The sequence below is a fragment of the Sander lucioperca genome, chromosome 4 (assembly GCF_008315115.2).
Source record: "Sander lucioperca isolate FBNREF2018 chromosome 4, SLUC_FBN_1.2, whole genome shotgun sequence".
Taxonomy (NCBI): domain Eukaryota; kingdom Metazoa; phylum Chordata; class Actinopteri; order Perciformes; family Percidae; genus Sander; species Sander lucioperca.
The window spans coordinates 4,280,000-4,303,084 of NC_050176.1; the positions used below are offsets into that span (position 1 = coordinate 4,280,000).

At 39.5% G+C, this 23,085-nt stretch overlaps 1 protein-coding gene across 1 annotated transcript in view; it reads left to right on the plus strand.

The window, feature by feature from the left end:
* LOC116039658 (endonuclease V) overlaps positions 1-23,085 on the plus strand; it is a 129,470-nt gene that overhangs the window by 105,502 nt on the left and 883 nt on the right. The window lies entirely within an intron of this gene.

Genomic DNA, 23,085 nt, shown 5'->3' on the forward strand with positions numbered 1-23,085 from the left:
CCGGCTAATTTCAAACTGTAGTCCTTTGGCCAGATGATTTTAGACCAGAGCAACAGGAAACAGCAAGACATTAGTACCGTTAAGTGTGGCTGGTGAATATGCGGACCCAAAGTGCAGAGGCAGATGACTGAGGATCGTTTTGATGTGAAGATTTAATTCAAAAACAAAATCCAGGGTACAAAACCAACAGGAATACAAAAATAGTGAAAACGCAGAAAAATAAGCATAAGGAGTATAACTGAGGTAGTCCAAAATGCAGAATGAAAAAACAGAGCTCAAAAACAAAACTGAGCAGAGACCGCTGGGAAGACTAACACAAAACTAAGAGACTGGAGCAAAAACACAGACAGGAGCAATCACTAAGGAATACAGACAGGAGACGAAAATACTGACTTACACGGAACACCACGACAGGACACAAAATGATCTGACAAAAGACAAGGGGAAGACAGAGACTAAATACACAGGGTAACGAGGAAACACAAGACAGGTGACACGAGGCTGGGAAACAGGTGAAACACATTAGGGCAATCACAAGGGCGGGAAAACAGAGAGTAAAACAAGACAAGACAAGACGGAGAACAGATTATCAAAATAAAACAGGAAACTAAGCAAAATACAGAACAGAAACAGACTACCAAAATAAGATACACACCAACCCATAACAAGTACAGGTTAAACTATACAGACAGAAGTCAACAAGACACCATACAGACACCTAGAGCAACAAATAAGCTTTCTCAGTAAGCCATGCAGAGCTACAGGAAGCAGCAAGACATTAACACAGTTACACATCAACAGTTTCCCCATTCAGTATAAGAAGCCATGCAAGCATCAAAACACAGCTATGCAACACAGACCCGAGCCATCTTCTTGCACTATTACACATAAACAGTGCACCTATGGCCACAAACATCATAACCCCTGAGGAAATAATGGATGCAGCTCACAGGTTCAAGCCCTGAAATAATCACGTTGATCTGCAGCATCTGCCGCTCACACGTGTGCTCATTCTCTCACATTTCACTCTAAATGCCCCAGAGAAACTCTCTGCATGTGTGTGTTTGTGCTCACGAGTATGTCGTTTTTTTTCCCCGTCTTTGCAATATGCTGTCACGCTCACTCAGTACTGTGGGAAAAACCAGCAACTCTTAGGCATAACCACCTCCCCTCACTCACACACATCATTACTCACTGTAAAGAACCAGCGGCCTCGGGGCTCTTTCACCGCAGCCCACCGTAAAGCCTCGTCTCCCAAGGCCATTCATAAGCCCTAATGTGCGTGTTATGTGCGGAGTAGATCAACATGAGTGCTGGAGGCTTGTATCGCCTGCGTGTTTCCAAAAGGTACTACATCCAATTCCATGCATCACACCCACTGCAGCTCATTTACATGAGAGTAATATGGTGTTTTACTACAGGCGAGGCACGAGTGTGATTTGTTGGCGAGATGAGCAGTGAATCAATGATGTTGATATTTGACTTCAAACTCAAATGTCTCTCTCTCTCTGTGCATGCAAACATGTGCTATGTTCATAAATTTATGAATGACACCCTGGCTTGCATAATGCTCCATAGTTCTAGAGCATATAGTACTGTACGCGGTGGTAAATCTTGGCTGTTGAAAAGGCAGTGGTGCAGATTGCTAGGTGCACAGATTGTACTATTCGTTATGTCAATTCACTTCACTGACTGGGGTCTAACAGAGGGAGCCTTCATCTCTTCTCCTCTTCCTCCTCCTCATACCCTTCGGTGTCAAGGCTCAGCTGCCTTATAAAGCCTGAGCTTTAATGTCAGGCAGCTTCAAACATCCTTTCTTTCTCTTTGTACATGTCTGGTTTCTGTCTTTCACACCCCTCTGCCTATTCTGAACATCTCTTTACTCTTCCTTCATTTTCTCTCTCTTCCTCCACTTTTGTTCACTCCTTCTGTCATCACACCTTGCTCTTCTTTGTTCACCTGCCTTTTGCCTCCCTCCCTCTTTCTCATCTCTCCCGTCCCTGGACGTCTTTCTAACTCTACCTGCCCTCCATCACCTTCTCACTCTGGTACACAGCTGTCAGATGCGGCAGTGGATTGTATCGCACTGAACCAATCAGAATTCAATATGAGGGGGGGGGGCATCTCTTGGAGCGATGGTTGCTATTGGTAAGCAGCTGCTCTGGAGCAGAAAGGCAGGGAGAGACAGACAGACAGACAACAGGGACTCTTCTCACTGTTCACTGGTTTTTCCCTGCTCAGAATTCTTGATCAGTCGAGATGGTGTTGTGTTGGTGGCAGTTCCGTCAAATAAGACTGGCTACATCTAAATTTACCGTAGCAGTAATTAACCCTTAGAACTCTGCAATAGAAATGGTCCGCCAGTGCCTACATCGGCATTTTAGCTTATTGTGATGTCATTTCTTGGAGTATCTTCAACCGTTCATATCCCTAAAATCAGTACAACCCAGGCTAAAAGGTTATGTAAGTCAATAAACTGTTGTGGTTATGGATATTTCTGTTGGGGTTGTTTATATTTCTGTTGCCTGTTTACGTATTTCTGTATGCTTCCTGTTTTGTATGTTTATTCTGTATATTTCTGTTCCCTGTTGTGTAGATTTATCCTGTTTTGTGTATTCTGAGTAGTGTATGTTTCTGTTTCCTGTTTTATTTTGATAGTCTGTTTTCTGTCTTGTCGTGTCTAGTTTTGCTTCCTGTGTTTTCCCGCCTGTGTGATTGTCTAATGTGCTCCACCTGTTCCCCAGCCCTATTGTCACCTGTCCCGTGTTTGCTCGTTACCTAGTTTATTTAGCCTCTGTGTTTCCTTTGTCTCTGGTCAGATTGTTGTTTGTGTTCGTGTCTTGCCTGGTCAGTTTGTTTTTGTCAGTGTGTTTCACCAATGTGCCTTTATTTAGTGTTTTCCTGGTGATCTTTTGTTCTTTTTTTTCTTTGTGTTTTTTGCTTTTTGGATCTCCTTCGTTTTGCTCCCTGTTTTTTGTGTTAATAAATCCACAAGCTCAAACCTTCTCCTGCCTGCCTGCCGTATCTCTGTTTTTGGGTCCTCTAATTCCCTGCGCCTCGTCACATAAACCATAATAATGAATCCGAAGTATTGAAATTGTGTAATAAATTAAAATAAATACTAAAATCGTACATGTGTTTTCATCAAATTTTATTAAATAAACACACAAAGCATATCCAAAATATTTCAAAAATGTAGAAAAAATACGTGTTAGTTAGTAGTAGTTGTAAGTCATTTGAACTATGTACTTTTTTGTTTGTTTTTGAGATATGCTTTTTTTTTTATGAGCAGTGTATTTATTGTTTCATCTGAAATAGAAAGGTGTCACGCGGTTTTGCACTGGGCATCGCGTGACGTGATTGCGTCATCACGAGCGTACAACATGCGAAAGACTAAAACCTTCGCTTTCTGTTTCAAAAAGAATAAATGCCACAGCTGTTATGGTTTTTAATTTGGATCATTTTGAACAGGATCATGTAAACAAGGATCTCCTGCGGCCGTCGGCAGGAGGGCCATTCTTTAACGCCACCTTCACACTGGCAGTTGAAATCAGCTCCGTAATACACAATACGCCCCCAGCGGACGTCGTACTACACCGTTGAAAAGCTTCGGAAGCGACTCACAAAAATGGCAGAGAGACTAGAACGACTGATAAGTGTCTGAATGTACGATTCTCTATGAACTCTCTTATACAGATATAAATAGAAAGGCTGCTGCGTGGAGAAAAGTTGCCCAGGACGTTGACATGTCACGTTGGTTAAATGTGATATAGCGGTATAATGTCAATAGTTCGATGTCTGTTGCTAGCTAACTAATTAGCAGGTTTTTTTTATCAGTACCATAGCATTACATTATTACATGTCATTTAGCTGATGTTTTTATCCAAAGCAACTTACAATTGCTATATATGTCAGAGGTCGCACGCCTCTGGAGCAACTAGGGGTTAAGTGTCTTGCTCAGGGACACATTGGTTGATGTATTGCAGTGGGAATCGAACCCAGGTCTCCCACACCAAAGGCATGTGTCATATCCACTGCGCCATCGCCACCCCCCACATAGCAATGCTGGAATTGTCACATAGGAACCGTCCGTAGCCTTTCGCAAGAGTTCAATTTTTTGAACGCATCCGGATGACCAACTGATACGATTATTTTCACACCGCACTCGTTCGGACCCAGTTCGAACCCATTCGCATGCAGTCTGCAAATCTCCATAGGAAATGAATGACTTCCGGTCGTTTCGAAGCCATATCGGAACTGATTTCAACTGCCAGTGTGAAGGCGGCGTAAGGGTTAAAGAAATCAACCTGATGAAGTTTAGTTCATTGGGAAGTATTTAGTATTTTAGTAGTTTTTTTTTTTTTAACTGAACCTCCAAGAACCTCCAAGAACCTCCAACATATTGTATATAAATATAGTGTTGTAGTGCAACCCCCCCCCCCAACTATTAACTAATTAACTACTGCTACTACTATCTCTTACTACCTTAACTACTACTTTCTTGAAACAATCATTACTACTGCTGCTGCATCTGTGAATGGAAGCTTCCATCGTTGCCATGGTAATCAACGTCCAAATCAGTATTCTAATGCTTTGGGGTTTTTTTTAATTATTATTATATATCTATTTCACCCAAAATCCAGAATAGCGCATTAAAAAAGCAATAGTCATTTTACTTTTGTATTTGTAATTTATGCGTCAACATTAATTCAAATAATTTGTTTTTGGCCCGAACCGAGACCGTTGGGACCGCCGGGTACCTGGGCTGAGTTCAGACAGATATTTAGAAATGATGTTCAGGTTGGGGTCGGGCTCGGTCACATCAGCGCGATAAGGCATTGAATATTTTAAATTTAAAAAAGCTTATTATGTAGGTGCGCGCCTGTGTTAACGTGCACTTGTTGCCCCGTGTGCGCTGATGCGCTCATCTGTTGACATTTCCGAATGCTTTCCTACAGTTGCTTAATAAAAGTGGGCTTTCCACACAAACAAACATACATGTGTCATTAGTATGAGAAAAAAAACTGATTTTAACTGTGTCGGACTCGGAAAGAAATATCTTAATGCCTGTCGGGCTCGGGTCAGGTTTGGTTACTGCTCTGTCGGACGCGGGCCGGGCTCGGACAGAAAAATGCGGCCCGATCCACACTCTAGTGTGTGTGTGTGTGTGTGTGTGTGTGTGTGTGTGTGTGTGTGTGTGTGTGTGTGTGGGCCTAGGTGCAGCACTGTCCTAGCTACTGAAATCGATAGACAGACAGTAAAACATGTCACTTCATGGCTGCAACCTTTCCTATGTGAATAAAGTCAAGCATCTGGAATCATTTTTACAAATTTGCGAAGATGATGACCAAAAAGTCTGGTATGCCAAAAGACACTGATAAATCACACATCTACAACAAGTTTGGTAAATCACCAGAAAACTGTTTGCAGGCCTATTTAAATTATTGTCTACATGTTTTTCTATGTATATCCATCCATCCATCTTCGTCTGCTTATCCGGGGTCGGGTCGCGGGGGCAGCAGCTCCAGCAGGGGACCCCAAACTTCCCTTTCCCGGGCCACATTAACCAGCTCTGCCTGGTTAGGCCTCCTCCCAGCTGGACGTGCCTGGAACACCTCCCTAGGGAGGCGCCCAGGCGTCATCCTTACCAGATGCCCAAACCACCTCAACTGGCTCCTTTTGACGCAAAGGAGTAACGGCTCTACTCCGAGCTCCTCACAGATGACTGAGCTTCTCACCCTATCTCTAAGGGAGACACCAGCCACTCTCCTGAGGAAACCCATTTCGGCCACTTGTACCCTTTGTATACTTTGTCATTAACCAACTGACTCTGTTTTCAGTAAACTTCTCTGCCGACAGACAGCAGTAACTAAACTGAAGTTAAATCTCACCCACCTGCTGGCAAAAGTCCATAGACTGATTGATGGACCGCATCCCCTTTGTATGTATTTGAATACTTTCCACCGAAGCTTCGAACCCCAAAAGTGTGATATTGCTGGACAGCCCTAGCTGCTACTATTGTGCTACAATACCTACTCCTACTGCTACTCCTGTACATCACCACAGCAACCGAAGTGGAGGTCAGCAAACACAAGATTTTTTGCTGGTGTTATGTTACTCTTGAAGTATTATCAGCAAGCAGAATGTCCCCATTACAGTATTACAAAGAAATTACATAATTGGATTTATTTCTCATGCATATGTAACATACACTCTCCTTTTAATATTTTGTCCACCCCATTTGTATCAATGAGGGCAGATATTAGAAACCACTTACAATACAGTTTAGCAGCACCACAAACTACAGGCTCCAAAATTGTCATACAGTTGAATTAACATCCCTCCCAACATTATTAACTTTGTAGGATTTACTGCGGGACTGTTGCATTAGACTGCATTAGTTTTAGCTGTACCATATAAACTAGCAACTGGGTGTATAAACAACTTTTTAATGTTGTAGCTGGTCTAGGTAGAGCTACATTAACTACTTTATATATTGTAGCATAAGAAAACTGAATTTTATAAGAAATTCATGTTTATTTGGATGTGAAATCTTAGTCTGTAAAAAAGTAGACCTTATACAGTGGTGTAGTTGTACTCTATCTACTGCTACCGCTACTAGACACTAAAGTGTCAACTCCTATGAAATGTCCTGTGGATGTCATTTTGAATCATGAAGGCACAAGTTCTTAAAAACTCACCCTTTGATCTTGACTTGCGGCCTTTCACCACCCCGCAGATGTTGCCCATAAATTTTAGTGTTTCTGGGCTTCTTTTCTTTCAGAAGTCGATCAGCGGTTGCGTAGGTAGCCAGCATCTGCTGAGGACTGGCTCGATGGCAGGTGTCTCTGTCTCTGTCACGCTGCCAGGTCCCCATCAGTCAGGTCACTGCTAACGTCACACAGTGTCGGCCTGAGACCTGAAACTGCAGCTGATACACTCGAAAATTCCATTTCATCACGGTTGACGTCCCAGTAGTCCCCTAACTTTAATCTGCATGCGTCAGTACAGTATTTCAAAGATGTGACCCATCAGGAGTTTTTCATACTCTTTCTCTTCATACATACATGACTTAACCCACATTATTATGTTTAATGTGGTTGTGGGGAAAGTGAGACAAACGCTGCTATGAATTTCGAATTAAAAAAACGATTTAAAAAGGTGCGAATATGAGACCAAACCAGCCATCTGCATTTTCATGAGATTCTGTTTCATCAGACTGCTCTCAGATGAAGTCATGGAAGAATATTGAGCGCAGAAGGAACTCAGTACGAGTTAGTTAAACTCAACTCATTTGGATAGTGAAAGGTTGAATTAAAAAAAAAAGGCTGAACTTTGAATAATTCAGAAGGGTTTTTGGATTTGTGTGAAATGAGAAGACCTAGAGGCCAAACCATGACGTGTGTGCACATTTTTTAAAGGTTTATACGAATCCACCCATTTAGACGCACACAAATGGCACAGAGATGCATCTGCACACAAGCACGTTTGCGGTACACACATATTTTATTTTTAAACCCCAGGTAAAATGAGCCTGGTTGCACTTTGACCATCAGTTTGAATCCAAGCGAGATGCCACTTAATATTCTGACGTGCAGCACAGTTTGGTTTGCACACCTGATATTATGAATGTAACATGTAGTTGGAAATAGTCATTCCGTTTGTATGAAATGCAACAAGAGGAGTAATTAACAATAATAATAAAGTTGATTGATATTGAATATTGAGATCTCAGGGGGAGTTCCAATCCCTAGGTATCCACATTGGTAATTTTGTCACTTTATCAGGCACATGCATCTTTATTTTGGGCTTTTTTATACTTCTCTAAAGCAATTTGACAGCATTTGGGAAAAACACCTATACTTACTAAGATGTGACTTGTGTCTAGATCAGGGGTCTTCAACGTTTTTTAGTCCAGGGACCCCTTAGCTGAAAGAGAGACCTAGGGACATCCTACTACATATACTGTACACAGTTGAGTTGCATTAAACTGGGCTGAATGGATGAAAATAAATGGATATTATTTATATACATTATGTTTTAACGTTAAACATACATGTGGAAGGCACAGTAAATCCTCAAGCATACTGTAACTGTATGGCTACCATATGGAGCTTACCTATAGTAAGCTTATCTTCAATGTGTAAATTAAATGCTTTTTTCACAAATAGGCCAATTTATCTTTGCTATAAATATGTTGAATTCATATTAATGTATATTTTCAGACATTTAGTAATAAAAAAAAGAAACTTTCAAAAAAATATTCTTTTAAACATAATTTGGTGGCCTGAGGACCCCCTAGGTGGACACGGACCACCTGTTAAAGATCTCTGGTCTAGATGGTGACCCTAGATTTGTGAAAACATCCTAATCTTAACCCTCTAACCTTAACCATTTGAGGTCAATGCCTAACCTTCCAAAAACCCTTGTGTTGTCCTTCCAGGTCAAAACATTCTCTATGCTTTTGACTCTTTTTAAAAACCTTTTTGTCACTTATTTCAACGCGCTTTTTTCATGGTCAATAAACCTAATTTATATGACATAATACCTATTTTTTATTTAAAAAGGCAGAAATAATGAATTATTTTGACCAATAGTTGAGATCAGAGGATGTTGAGTGAATTACAGACTGGTTTATGTCAAAGTTTAGTCAGGATACGGTTTTGAAATGCTATAAAATTGAATAAAATACCCAAAATTTAAAATTCAATGGAAGTAATCATTTATTTTACCTGCGAAGAACGTTGTATGGGTTCCATACAACATACATCCATGCATTCATATTGTTTTCGGCAATTTGGTTAAAAGAAACCCATATTTCTGATATAAAAAAAACTTTGAAAACGGGTCAGATTTGACTCGAGGACAATACAAGGGTTAAATGCTGCGTCGTTTTCTGGGAATCTCCTGTGAAGGCTATTTGAGTCAAGCATCAAGCCAATCAAAACTACCTTATAGAAAGTAAATACATTGAATGGCTGTGCTAAAACAATACTGAGTATAAATAGTATCAATAACAGGGGTTGATTCCATGAAAAGCTTAAGGATTGTAATCTTAAGCAGTTTAGACTGTTTCTATTCCCATAAGATACCATTTTTGTATAGGATGGCAGAAACCACAAAAATACATGACAACAACAGAACATACAGCAATGTAAAGGTGATTATGTGAGCAGCCAGCAAAATACATGGAAGTTTATTTGCAGTATCTACAGTATATTTCTGAAAGATCAGTGCATTTGTCTTATAACTCCAAACTTCAGACTATTTAGATACATAACTTCTGTCCTCTGTGGCAGTCTCTCTGTGTAAATAAAAAGATGCAGAGCCTGCTTTTTCTCCTTTACAAAAACAAAAGTACAATATTTGAAAAGGCCGTTATGTTTTTGCGATTTTCCATCACCTTTGTAGTACACAAAATTCCAGGCAACCCCATCTGAATCAGGAAAAACAGCTCTGAACCTCTGGTCTGCTGACAATGTCTGACTCTGAATAAGATCCTTGGCCTCTCTCTGCACCCCTTAATATATATATATACACACACACACACACACACACACACACACAGATCATAAAGGCCAGCCTTCGCATGGTATGTCAGGGCCCCCTTCCCTCTCTCACACACAGTGACACAATCCACCATGATTCATCTCCCTGGCAGTGTGAAATGTAAAGGAGATTATTACCAGTGAAGGGCTCAGCCCCCCTGAAGATCCACTGCTCTCCTGCCTGCCTTGCAGAGGAAATGGGAAAATATTGCTAATGTTTACAGCCCTGTGAGCGTGTGTGTGTGTGTGTGTGTGTGTGAGAGCGTGTGTGTGTGTGTGTGTGTGTGTGTGTGAGAGCGTGTCTGTGTGTGTGTGTGTGTGTGTGTCTGTGTGAGCGAGCATATGTGTGTGAGCGTGTGTGCATGTTATGTGCAGTAGTAATGCCTGAAGCCTGACCAGCATGGCTAAGCAGTTCCCAGGCTTGTTTACCATCTAGAAATGTGCTGACTTTTGTTTTTTTTGTGTGCAAATGTTTCTGTATGCATGTGTTTGCAGAAGTACCTGTGTGTGTTTTTATGTGTGTGTATGGCCATGGGTGTATGATCATGTGTAAATTTAGTTTTGCACATCAATAAACCCAGAAGCCAGCTGTTGTTGAAGCCTGTGTACAATATGTTGTACAGGGTTTCTTTGTGTTTCTCCCTTCTTCCTTCTCTGTTTGTTGCGATTCTGACCAAAATAGGACTGAGGCCCATTTAAAATTGCCGAGCAAAGAGTAGCATTACTGTATGACAAAATCATAATGCTACTCTGATCAGTAACTGTTAAGTGAGAGGGACGCGGACTGATATGCTAATCTAAATGCAAGCCTATTTGCACACATGTAAATTATACTGTAGGTCACTCATTATTTCTTAATGAGTTGTACGGTAGTGGCATCTTAATCAAGTCTGCACTCAGTTCACCAATTAGCATAAATAATTTGCAGAAGTACTTAGAACTAGGGCTGCAACTAACAATTATTGTCATTGTCTATTAATCTATAGATTATTTTCTCAAATAAGCAAATTTGTTTGGTCTATAAAATGATAGAAAATGGTACAAAAAAAAAAAAAAAGAAGTCAGGAAGGCCAATCTCCTTTTCAGTCCTGAATTCAAAGATATTCAGTTTACTGTCATAGAGGAGAAAAGAAACCAGAAAATATTACATATACAATACATATACGAAGCTGGAATCTGAGAATTTTGACCTTTTTTTCTTAAAAAATGGATTAATCGATTATCAAAATAGTTGTCGATTAATTTAATAGTTGACAAATAACTGATTAATTGATTAATCTTTGCGGCTCTGCTCAGAACACTTTGTATGATTCCACTTTGTGCATGCAGGTGGTGCAAGGAGGTACTGTATGTGCAGAAGCCCAATTCTTCTCATTTGTCCTCTTTCTGAGGGCTTTATGTGGGAAAGCACACCCCGCTTTATCGTCTATTTTAAAATAAGTGGGGACCATAATTTTTCGAAATGAACATCATGCTATATTAAATAAAACTTGAAAATAGCAATTGAGACCATCAACTTGTTAGTAAAATGTTTACTGAGGTAATAAATCAAGTGAGAAGTAGGGTCATTTTCCCATAGACGTCTATACCCCTTGCTGGAAATTAGATAGCATGTAGGTTTAGGGCACTATCACATTGGCTTCACTTTTCAGACCTTGAAGCTATGTCCATAATTTTTTACAGTCTATGTTTACTACCAACTTCTGATAGACTATATTTCAGCCTGGACCAAACGGGTGGACTGGCAGACATTGCCCTCCCTAGAGCCATGCTTTAAAATAAAGACAAAATATTTCAAACAAGGTAAAATAGGGTTATATATTTTTAAGGCATTGTAAAAAAAAAAAAAAAAAAAAAAAAAAGAAGAAGAAGAAATTTTTTCATTTGCTACAGCCATGTGTAAGTTTTAGGTGCATGTAGAACTGTTCCCATTAGCTTACAGTGTCACACAGATCGTTACTGGCTCCCTCTGAGCTGCTATCGCTCTGTTACATGTGCATGTTGTATGTCTGGCTGACAGTTAGACTGTTGCAGACCGATGAAAGCAGAGCTGACCTTGGCTGTCCAGCTCAGACACACGGGTCAAACAGGATAGCAGAGATGATGGTGCACCTGGCTACTGATGGTCAAAGGCCAACCCCTTTCATTGCTTTCTCAGATTCCACAAGCCTCTAGTACTGCTTAATGAAAGTTAGCTCTAATCCTGCAGGTGTCTGAAACTGTCTTGGACAGGTTAAACTGCACCCTTTTATATGACATTTTCACATTGAAGTTTATTTATAAAGCTCCATTTAATACAAATGCAGTTCAAAGTACATTCAAGGGTAACAAAACATTAAATGATAAAAGGAGAACAAAACGCAAGCCCCAGAAACAAAGAAAATAAAGAACAATGCTTACAGTACTTTATGAGAACAATAAACTTTACTATAAATGAGAATGTCAACATAAGACAAAATAAAATACATACTGTATATTCAAACTAACCTATGATAGTCTAAATCCACAGGGGAAAATCTAAATAGTTTTTTATGTGTTAGTGTTTAATTTTGTTTCCTCTGATTGCCAAGACTTGGAAAAAGAATTGTCCTTATTTAACAATTTATTCATTCATGTATCATGTTATCCTGATAGCCCAGGTTGTCCTGAAAAAAAAGATGTCTATAACTTGATTATGCATTACAGAGTTGAGGTTATGCAAGCATTTTCTTAAGAGGAAACCAGCCAACCCAAATATAGTTTGTAAGGTTTTCATTTTGATCGCTGGCAAATAGTTTGTTAATATTTAAAAGCAGAGATAGCAGGAGAGTGTCTGATTGTGTGCATACCAAAAAAGTCTTAATGGAAAAGATTTGTTTGTTCAGCACTAGTATAAGCTGAACTGAAGTGGTCCAAGAATGGATCCCTGTGGGACCCCGCATGTGTGTGTGTATATATATATATATATACACATATATATACATATATATACTAGTGCTGTCAGTTAAACGCGTTATTAACGGCGTTCACGCAAACCCATTTTAACGGCGTCAATTTTTTTATCGCAAGATTAATGGTTCTTTTTGGCATAGCAAACTTTGTAGTTTTTTTTCACATGCTGTTGCAAAAACTAGTAACGTTAGGAAAAACTACAACACCACAACGGATCTAGCTAGACCGGAAACAAAACAACAGGCACGCCGCACACACTTGTTTGGGCTTGCGAGCTGGCCAAAGAGTAGTAGGCTAACGTTACGTTTTGAGTGGATGGCGAGCGCGAGACGCTGAAATGGATGCCAATAAGATTCTGAATGGAAAGTTTACTTTTAAAAAGTTGCCAAATGGTTCCATTGCCAAGACCAAAGTGATCTGTGTGTTTTGTCGTTGTGAACTGAGCTATCATCGCAGCACGTCCAGTCTGAAATACCACTTGATGGCCAAGCACACAGCTGATGCGAATTCTCCACCCCCTCGTCAAAGCCAGGCGACAAAAGCACAAAGCAAGCCAATCCACTTTTCCATGTTGATAAGAGCATTAAAATAAGAAAAAATAATTGAACAAAAAGAAATCTAGGGACATTTAGAATAGATAAAAATGTGTGATTAATTGCGAGTTAACTATGACATTAATGCGATTTTTTTAATCGTTTGACAGCACTAATATATACAAGTCATATACAAACTATATCAGAATGAAAGTCACCAATCAACCTTATATTCATGTGATCAGAGGCCCAGATTCAAGTTCAAGTTAACATAACAGTGCAGCTATCTAGCTGCAGCACATTAAAACGGAGAATCTAAACATTTGGTCCTAAAATTATTAATATCCGGGCCTTAGATAGAGCGGTTAGAAAATAAAACAAGACAGGTAAATAAAATAATATGGTAGTCTAAACAAGACCATACATAATCCAACATTACTCATGGATGTGTGGGTAGATATTGAGAAATAAAGTAAACCATTTACATATGGATTCTTGAAACTGAGCTTCTATCTTACCCACTGAATCCCAAGAGCCTGGAGAAACCAAAAGCAGTCCACGTTGATGGAAACACCATAAGGCTGAGTTGTTCTGTTGTCTTTTTCTTTTTTCTTTATTAAAGTCAGCAGTTAATCCCTGAACACAGAGTGCACAGTTGCCACAAAATAAGATTCACAGTCATTACTCCAGACACGATGAGCCTGCCGGCAGATGTTTACGTTGCAACACGGCGATCATAGAACGCTTGAGCCTCTTCTGGTGTCTCGAAAAGGTGGCTTTCTCCATCAAAAGTGACACTGAAAGTTCAACAACTATATTTACACCGGTGCAATGCTTAATATGCGTGTAAAACTTTGATTATTAAAGTTATTAAGAAAGTTGACCGGGAGCCCTACACCCTACGTCTCTAACCTACATCACCAAACCGGAAGTCAGACATACGTACACTTTAGTAAGGATCCTACGAACAGTTTTATAAATGAGACCCCAGGAAACTGGCCGTTGCTGTGGAGTCAGACCACTCGCCAGTATTGCTGGATTTAGGCTTTCCCCTTAATCAAGCTCAGCGCCCCAACTGGAGATTGGACTCAACTTTGCTGGCAGATAAAAAAATGTATGAAATAATATCGACTGCTATAGATAATTTCTTACAGGCAAATAAATCAGACTCAGTATCACCGTCTATCTTGTGGGAGACACTGAAAGTGGTAATTAGGGGCGAAATAATATCTTACACAGCAACACGCAACAAAGCCAGGAAATGGAAGCAGGAACAACTCATAAATTCAGAGCTTGATTTAGACCATAGATATTCCACATCACCCTCCCCTGAACTGTATAAAGAAAGACTAGACTTAAAAATGCAATATAACCTAATAACACAACACAGGAAACGGAACAATGTCTGCTCAGGTCTCAAGGTTTTATATACGAGCATGGTGAAAAGGCAGGCCGTCTTTTGGCCCACCAACTTAAATGTAGATCAGCAGCTCAGCTCGTACCACAGATCCAGAAGTCTTCTGGTGAGCAGTTGACCCTGTTGAAATAAGTGATATTTTAAGACATTTTATTCAAACTTATACACATCTGAATTCCCAATGGATGACTCGGATATGCTCAATTTTTTAGATAACTTAGTTGCCCCTTCTATAAACCCTGATAAGAGGACAGATTTGGATAAGCCCATTACACTTAATGAAGTTATCAGCTCTATTTCAGCAATGCAAAGTGGCAAGGCCCCCGGACCAGACGGCTACCCAATTTTACAAAAAAATTTCATCCAAATTAGCCCCTCTGTTACTTGAAATGTTCAATCATTCGCTGGATCAGGGAGCCTTGCGACACACCCTCACAGAAACTAATATTACACTCTTGTTAAAACCTGGCAAAAATGCAGTTGATTGTGGCTCCTATAGGCCCATATCACTTCTGAATGGAGATGTTAAGATACTAGCTAAGCTTCTTGCTATTAGGCTGGATACTTTTATGATGGACATAATATCTTCAGATCAGACGGGCTTTATTAGGGGGCGCCATTCTTTTTCTAATATATGCAAGCTCCTCAGTGTCGTCCACACTCCCGCATCCCGGGAGATTCCCGAGGTAGTGGTTTCCCTGGATGCGGAAAAAGCATTCGATCGGGTTGAGTGGCCCTATTTATTTGCGGTATTGGGAAGATTTGGATTTGGGCCCAAACTTATATCTTGGATACGGCTATTATATGCATCATCTAAAGCATGCGTAATTACTAATAAATTGTGTTCTAAGTCCTTCTCACTGTCTAGGGATACCCGGCAAGGTTGTCCCCTTAGTCCACTTCTCTTTGCTTTAGCTATCGAACCTCTCTCCATTATGCTGAAAACCTCACATCGCTTTAAGGGAATCTACAGAAAACAGTTAGAACATAGAGTGTCCTTATATGCGGACGACTTATTGCTTTACATCTCAGACCCAGTGTCATCTGCCTCTGACATTGTGAATATGCTATACAGATTTGGCAGGTTTTCAGGATATAAATTAAATTTTTTAAAGAGTGTGTTTTCCAATCAACAACTTAGCCCTCCAAATTGCAGAAACAGACTTGCCCTTCCCTTTCTCTAGATCAGGATTTAAATATTTGGGAATTAATGTTAAACCCGTTCGTTCTCTGGTCTGTATGACAAAAATTTCACTCCCCTGATAAATAATCTTAAATGCGACCTTCAGAAGTGGAGTGTTCTGAACCTATCCCTAGCAGGCAAAATAGCGTGTATTAAAATGAACATATTGCCAAGGTTTTTATATCTCTTTCAGAGTATTCTAGTCTTCCTTCCAAAGTCATCCTTCAGACTTGTTGATAAACTGTTGTCTTCATTTTTGTGGGGTAACAAACATTCTAGAATTTGTAAGATATTCCTTCAGAGGCATAAAACAGAGGGAAGTATGGCCCTGCCCAATCTGATGTATTATTATTGGGCAGCAAACCTACAAAAAATAGTTTATTGGATTCAAAGACCAGATGCTGATTGGTGCCAACCAGAAATTAATGCGTGTATATCATCATCACTCCCTGCATTAGTTACCTCGAAGCTCCCCCTCTCTCCTAAACAATACTCATGTCCTATTGTAATCTCCACCTTAAAAATTTGGTCACAATTTAGACAAAATTTCAGTCTGACGGGCTTCTCTCTTTATAGTCCCATCTGCAATAATCATGTCTTTCTCCCAGCCAAATTAGATCCTGTCTTTGTCCAGTGGCAGAGGGCAGGATTAAGTAAATTCAGTGATCTCTACATAGATGGAACTTTCGCTACATTTGATGCTCTTTCCTCCAAATTTAACTTACAGCGCTCTAACCTGTTCTGCTATCTTCAGATTCGCCAGTTTGTTCGTACCATTAGCCCATGCTTTCCTAATTTACCTCCAAAAAAAGGAATGGGTATCATTCTGCAAATTCCCATGCACCATAGAGGTCTCATCTCAAAAATCAATAATAGTATCACACCACTCAATAAAGTATCGCTCGATAAGATCAGAGCAGATTGGGTGGAAGAACTTGGAATAAATATCTCAGATGCAACCTGGGATGGTGCATTATATAGAGTAAATGGGTCCACCTCATGTGCCCACCTTGGCTTGATTCAGTTCAAGGTTCTCCATCGAATCCATTATAGTAGAGTCAGACTCTCTAAGATATATTCTAATGTAAGTGAAACATGTGAACGTTGTCCTGTCGCTAAGGCCGACCTGGCCCATATGTTCTGTTCCTGTAATAAACTATATAATTTTTGGACTACAATATTTCAAACTTTATCTGAAGCTTTTAGCAGAGATATTCAACCCACTGCTGAAATTGCTATATTTGGAGTTCCAGGGGAGGGTATATCAATGACAAATACAATTAAAAATGTGCTTGCTTTTTCAACTGTCCTGGCCCTCAATCTTGTATATTTTCATGCTTGTAACATTTTCAGTGTAATATTGGAGGTGTGCTTTTCGAGTTTATTCTTACTATTTAAATCTTTTATTTATTTAATAATTTTTTTTTTTTTTTTTTTTTTTTCTTCTTTTTGCACTGGCAGCATGGTGGGGATGGGCGGGGGGAAAGAAAATAAGAAAAACGATGTATGTTGAATATCTGTGACCAATACTCATTTTCTCAAATAAAAACATGTTTAAAAAAAAGAAAAAATGTACGTATGTCCAAAAGCCAAAAATGCTGTACACCCAAAAAAAAAATCTGATTTATAAAACCGTGCGTATGCACATCTGTAAGCAATGTTCCCTTTATGAATCACAGATTACCCACAAGTGTGCATACGTGAATCAGCCTCTTATCCCGCCCTGTACACACACACACCATTTTTAACCATGAATAGTCAATGCAAAGCACCTCATGAATGCTGATCAGTATGTATAATAATACGAACAGTATTAAAGTTCGGACCGATAACGAGGACATTAAGTGTAAGGATTGCGCGAGAGCTTAACGGCTGTATTTCCAGACTTTGACATTTGATGATATATGTGCAGTATTAAAGACAGATATTTAGTTATTTAGGCTACTCTGTGTTCTAACTTTATCTAATGGTAGGGTATTTGATGCTATCCTGTATTCCATGCAGTCGGGCCATCTCCTCCTCCTGCGCTCCATAGCGGACAATGTGACGGTGAGACAGCGCCGATATAATATTAAGAATTTTATTTTATTTAAGATTTGAGTTGGAGGTGTTTATGGAACAATTATCACTCAGTACAAGCGCAAAAAACACTGCTGGATTTAAGCTTCGTGATAACGTGGATGATATGGAGTTTTTTTTTTAAATAACAACCTTTGCGTGGGAAATGGCGTACGCACATTTTCAGCCCCGTTTTGTGCGTACGCCACGTTTATAAATGAGACCCCTGGACTGTTTTATTTTACTGCATAATTTAGAAAATATATATTGTTGTGTATGTCTATTTTATTTAACTTATCTATTTTAGCTAAACAATTTCTATTTTAGTTTGTTCTGGTGATTGTGCTTTTTTTTCACTTATTGCTTTCATATTTTTTTTTATTGTACAAGTGAAAAAACCATAGCAGATTGAAGATGATGAAATTTAGAGTGATTTATGCATGAAAGGGAGCTCTGCCTGAACAATGTGACCTATCAGCTTTCTATCACTTGTTTACTTTGAGTTTCAGAGGGTACCTGTAGCTTCAACATCAATAATTTGAGGCTCAAGATGGTTCCCCTTACTTTAACCTTTAAAGAACAAGATGCTTTCCTTTTTTTAAGAATGGTACAATGCTTGACACACAGCTCATGGTCTGGCAGTCTGGCAGTAGAACAAGGAGTACTGGAGAAAAGAAAAACCGACTACTGACTGAATCTTAACAAGGCCTACCAGACATCCACCAAGCATTCATTTTCTATTGGCTGCAGCCCTATATTAGGCTGGAAAAAACTCTTCTAAGTAATTATAAACTATAAATACATAATCCTTGAATATATTTATTAAAATTAAAATGTTCCCTCTTTATAATTAGAGCTGCATCCCTGTAATACCCCCCTAATGTATCATCATGTCTTGAATCTAATTAGAAGAGATGCATAATAGCCTATTAGAGTAACACTCACCAACTCTAATTGCCTGACTCATAAGCCATCGAAGCTCCAGTGTACACTTTAAAGGTGTTGGTTCCAAAACTCATCGTTTGTCTTTCATTAACAATAAGCTTTTAATAGCAACACGTGCAATGTCAAAATGTGTCGCAGCAAGCACGTGTGTAAAGGCCACACTGGACAGTGGGGATATATTTACTATAAGTAGTGTCTATTTAAAAAAAAAAAAACAGATGGGACAGTGGGGAAATAGATATTGGAATGGGTCACTTTCATTTATTTGAACTCGTCTGTGTCAATCTGACATTGTCTGTGCTACACATTTTAAAGCAATGATTTGCAACAAAGCATGTCTTAGCAACTTTACATCAGTTACAACATATTGAGTTGAAAAGCAAAACATGAAATCAAAAAAACAATTCTGTGATCTTCATTCATTGACAGGTTCATATTTCACGGAGGAAAAGTAGGAAATGATGCCTTCACCTTTACTTTCCTCTTTGTTCTTCCACCTCCTGCATTCTGTCAGATCACATGCAGATCAGCTGCAGTGTCTTTATTATGTGACAACAGGAAGTGTTTGGGAAAAAACAGCACAAATTTTCACGTCAACTACTTACTTACATTACAAAAATGTTCGTACTATGACCACCTCACTTTACTTTACAATACTTTTATATATAATGCCACTTTACATTCATTCAGTACTTTTTGCACATTGTCTGTTGTTTGCCTGTTGTTTGTTTGGTTGTTTGTTGGTTTGTTTTTATTGTGGAAAAACTGTTGCTGTAACAAGTGATTTTCCCCATTGTGGGATGAATAAAGTATTATCTAATCTAATCTAATCTAAAAACAGCGATACACATTACCTCTTAATCAGCTCTGAGAGAAGTTAAAGTATAGTTGTTGATCTATGCCATTTGCTTGATGGTTTATGAACCATTAGTGGCGACAGTGACAACTACAGTAAGGGTTTAAAGGATAATTCTGTTTTTTTTTCCAATTTGGGTCTTACTTTTGTAGTTTTGGTTATTATTTTTACCGGTTCTGATAACGCTGTACTCACGAATGTAAGTGCAGAGACCAGTTGAGAGCCTACTGTAAGACCACCGTCCACCCTTGCCCAGTATTCTACTTGCGGGTTTCCAGAACAACAATAGTGACAAGCTTCATATTATCTCTATGGTGACGCATGAGTCATTCCTAAACCAAAGACCAAGGGATGATGGATCTATCCGTGCTTCTTTATTTTTTTATTTTTTATATATTTATTACAGGGACAGTGCATGTTAATAAATATTTCTGTCAATATGCCAGAGTTAGCCAGAAGGCTATTTTTCATCTGCAGTCCCTAGACAGATGGTAAAAGTCACCCTAAAAGAAAGTAAAATTACATATTTACATAACAATATAACAATTACAATACATTTAGTAAAAAGTACTATTATGCTAAAATGTACAATAGAAACATAGCTGACCAACAATCAGACAAACATCAGACAAAGACATGAACACATGCACACACACAAGGCAAGAATCCAGCAGGCCGGCGCGCTGAGGGTTGCAGCTCAGGACTTGCTGTCAGATGTGTGGAGGAATATAAAGTGCTGTTTATGAACATACTCTATTATTATTATTATTATTATTATTGCATGCTAACCTTTTACCACATTCTCTATGCCACCCGCACATTTCACTGCACATATTGAGAAACATGAGTATTTGACAAAAAAATTATTAAATCGTCAATCTTGTTCAGAAAGGGTTGTAAGCAAGCCAAACTGATTATCTAAACTTTATTTGGAGGTCAAACTGAAAGTAAGCGCACCCCTCGTTGTTGAAGTAGGCCGTTGGTTTGTGAACTCTGATGGATGTTTGTGACAGTTTGTGTAATAATTTTACCATTCACCTTGGTTTTTTTTCTTTCAAATAGGTTTGGTTAACACGGGGGTTTGTTTAATCGTCTTACTGTTGGTGCTTTCTGCCCCATCTGACAGAGGTCCCAGCAATTGCCTCGTGGGTACAATGTTATCATTACTGACAGAGACGATGGCCAAAGCTACAAAAGACCCAGATTGCAATGAACTGGAATTATCCTTTAATCCCAGCATTGATAGTGCCCAGATCTACATACTGAGCTGCATGGTAATACCAAGGCAAGACAAACCGGAGCCAATTATAATAACCTAATGCTTTATTTCTGCAAAGCTACTACTTGTAACAAAACATCAGCTCCAAAGAAAAGAGGAGAAACAAGCCACTTCATGTTGTTCTGTTCTGTGTGGACAGACTCAGGGGTGCTGTGTGTGTTTTATGGATATTCACCTGCAGTGATGATTTTGCAGTCATCAAACCCACATGCACAGACTCACATGCACATAAAATCCCACCAACAGAACTAATAACACACCTCCATAATCACCAGCCATACCATAGTGTGTAGATATCTAATAACTAATATTAGATATGGACACCCTGCGGCTGCTGTGGACGCAGTGGGGGCCTCATCTTCTTTCCTCTTACACTGACCCTGAGTCAGCCTTACGCTCTCTTGCCATTATAGCTCTATTATGCTGTCCTTTTATTGCCCATTCAGCACCTTGACCAGCACTGTGGCCGCCTGTAACATGATATAACAGCTCGCCATCTCTTTCTCCATCTGGCTCTCTCTCTTTTTTTCTATTTATCCGTCTTTCTCACGCAATTCCTGATTCCAGTTTACCTCTGCTGCTATGTCGCTCAGTGTCACTCTTCTCCAGTTTGCCTGCTGATGCTGATTGCCTCTGTAATGCACTGGAATGTCCTGGGTGACTATTCAGCGCAAATTACTTTGTGTTGTGTTGCTTTAGGGCCCAAACTAACTGGACTGGGGAAGCAGGCTGTGGCCTCAACTGTTTGGGGGAAAATAATGACGGAGGCTGCTAATGGGCCTCGCTGTTAGGCTCCAGTTTTTGCTGCTACAGCATAGAAATAGCTGTGGCATGATAGTATAATGTTTTCAGTATGGTGTTGATGAAGCCCCTTGGTGTAAACTCACCTTTGAGTTGAAATACATCATTATACCATCAGATCTGGATGCTTTCCTGTTAACGCATCAGGGCCCATGTTCATAACTGTCCAAAGATCCTCAGAGTGACGCATGTTTGGTCCTACTTTTAGGTATCCTTGTGAGACCGTTCTGATCTCGCGAGCTCCAGTTTTCCACTCGCAGATCAGTCTGGCATCTTGAGATAGAGAAAATTTGGAGCTGTTCGCCAAACAACCGACCAATCAGCGTTGGTTTTGAGGCGGGTTTAGGTGTAACGCAGAAGCGACTGTTCAGTCTAAACAACATGGCGGCTTCCACGGATGAGATGAGCGTAGCTATCGCGCAAGTTTTATCCGAATTAGAAAGTATTCCTTCATTGAAAGAAGAGCAAAAAACAGCACTGGAGGCATTTCTCGGAGGAAAAGATGTTTTTGCTCTTCTCCTGACTGGTTTCGGCAAGAGTTTGATATATCAACTGGCTCCGCTAGTCATGAAGACAATTAGCCTTGTGAGACCGTCCTGATCTCACGAGCTATCTGGCGGAGTCAGGTTAGTGATAGACAGATGGTTTATCCAATCAGCTAACCAGTATTTTCGCCCCTTCCCAAAAGTTCTCCAACGGAAAGTTCCCAGATGGATATGCCGAGCAAATGCGAAGCAATCCATCTGGCAGAGTCAGGTTAACTTTTAGGACCAGGACTAAGAACATTTTATAAACTTTCTTAACTTATAGGGAATCACTCCTATCTCTGCTGATATGTCAGGAGTTAGGCAGAGATATTTTTTGGGAATGCTTGATGAAGAATGGCTTAATGAAAGATCGTTTTTACTACACACTACAGATGAAAAATAGCATTTTGGCTAATTCTGGCCTTTTTAATACATGTGTAATCATGCGTTTTATCATTTTGCATTGTCCTTCTGTCCTTTGTACTTCTTAAATAAACTGAATTAAATTGACAAAAGCTAAGTCATATTTGAGACTGACCTTGTGCAAGATGTAAATGAGAACACATGCTGGCCTTGCACTTCATTGTAACAGTGATGCATCTGTCAGAGCCAACATTTTTTGCAGTCATACTGTAAATCAGACGTGTAGGCCGAGGGTCTTTAGTGACAGCAGACTATCATGTCCCTCTGGCTGAATGTCAGCTGCATAATGAAGGATACCTTAACTTAATTACATCAGGTAACATATTTTATAGGATCTTATATCCTGTTTTTTTAGTCTGGCTATTTTAAATAATAGCAGGCCTATAATATTGGGAAGAGAGAAGATGATGCACTGTGACAATATATGGCCATATTGTTATAGTGCATTTCCCCAGACTGTGTGACATTTCAAGAGTACCAAACTTTATTCTGTAAGGGTTGTAATAATTAAAAGGGGAATTGGAAAGTGGAAGAGAAGATTCCACGTTCTCCAAAGATTGCCTGTGCAATATGTGCCTGATGCA